Source organism: Corylus avellana, chromosome ca1, assembly GCF_901000735.1.
Source record: "Corylus avellana chromosome ca1, CavTom2PMs-1.0".
In the NCBI taxonomy this organism is placed as follows: domain Eukaryota; kingdom Viridiplantae; phylum Streptophyta; class Magnoliopsida; order Fagales; family Betulaceae; genus Corylus; species Corylus avellana.
In genome coordinates, this window is record NC_081541.1 from 13003277 (window position 1) to 13005274 (window position 1998).

A 1998-nucleotide genomic window follows, 5' to 3' on the forward strand; every position below is an offset into this window, starting at 1 on the left:
ACATTGTTTGACTTTTGTTTCTTTGACAGAGAGGTTCTTTTAGCACAAAAGTTGAAGAGTGAATTTATCTCCATCTAGTTAAGATCTCCTGTAATTTGTGACATCGACACTAAGTGCAATGATGAATGTGAGCAACGATGAAGCTATTAACCCTCCTCCTTGGCCTCAAATTGGTTAGTTTAAAGAAAACAATTTGCTTATATTGTATGATTTGTTAAACTTATGTTAATTGCTTCCTTTTAACTTTGTTTTCTTTTTTTTTATCATATAGATGGAAAGCAAATTGAATGTGAGTTAGATGTGGATGATAATGATGACAATGATGCCCTAGATATAATCATTCTTGAAAATCAAACGGTTGAAGAACCAAAGGTTGGTATGATGTTTGATTCTGAAGAAGAGGTTTTATCATATTATAAGCAGTATGCCAAGCAAGTAGGTTTTAGTGTGACAAAGATCTCGTAAAATTGGAGATGATGGAAATTTAAGATACTTCACAATTGCATGTCTTCGTGAGGGCAAGTCAAAAGGCAAAGCATCTAATATCGTTAGGCCAAAACCAATGGATAAAATAGGGTGCAAGGCAAAGATCAATGCAAAATTAAGTGAAGATGGAAGATTTAAATTGTTTGGTGTCGTGCTTAAGGCAAAATATTTTAGATGCCATAAGAAGTTAAATGTTCGTGTGAAAAGAAAGCCTGACCAACTAGATGAAGCTAGAGTTCGTATGAGTAAAAATTACAAAGCTCTTGCTATTGAAGTTAGTGGGTATTAGAATCTTCCATTTGGAGAGAAAGATTGTCGAAATTACATTAACAAAGTAAGGAATGAGTTGCTTGGAGAAAGAGATGCCGAAGCATTGCGTAACTATTTAATGAGATTGCAAGAAAAAAAATGACCGCTTCTTCTATGTCATAGACCTTGATGAAGAAAGCCGTTTGAAAAATGTGTTTTGTGCAGATGCACGAAGTAGGGCAGCATATGAATCTTTTGGAGATGTCATAACATTTGATACTACATACTTGACAAATAAATACAAGATGCCATTTGCGCCTTTTGTTGGAGTGAATCACCATGGTCAATCCATACTTTTTGGGTGTGGGTTACTATCAAATGGGAATACCGATACTTTTGTGTGGCTGTTCGAAACATGGTTAAAATGCATGTTAGACCGAACTCCTAATACAATTATAACTAATCAAGATAGAGCTATGCAAGCTGCAATTAGGAGAGTATTTCCAAGAGCCAAACATAGATTTTGTTTATGGCATATAATGAGCAAAGTTGCGCATAAGCTTGGATCTTACTCTCAATATGAAAACTTTAAGGGTGCTCTATTAAATTGCATATATATATGACTCTTTGACTTGTGATAAATTTGAAACAAGATGGCAACAAGTAATTGAAAGATATAATCTTTAGGAGAATGCATGGTTATGTCAATTATATGGTGAGCGGCATCAATGGGTACCAGCAAATATGAAAGGTACATTTGGGGCTGGATTGTCCACTATACAACAAAGTGAGAGTATGAATGCCTTTTTTGATGGTTATGTGGGGCTAAGTACTCCGTTGAAGAAATTTGTTGGGACATGTGAAGGAGAGAGGAGAGAGACTGAGATGTTTTATAATTTAATAATGCATAGGGAGGCTACAATGTTTCCCAATGCATTGGGAAACACTGTAGATGCCCTTTGATGTTGGTTAAATTTGGAGCTTCTGATGTGGGTGTTTTTTTGTAGTTTTTTTGAGATTTTTCCTAAACATAGGGAAGAGAATGGGCTCTAGGGAGTCTGCTTCTAGTGCTCTTACGAACCCCATGCTTTAAAAGCGTAGCGTAACCCTCACCACGAAAAAAATTATAGTGTGAAGCGAGATGGATGATTTTTGGAAGCGCCATTAACTAAATACTACAAAGTTTCTTCATACTTAAAAAAATAAATGAGATTTTTTTTTTTTTTTTTCAAACTATTGGCATTGAAGACATATATAGCCACA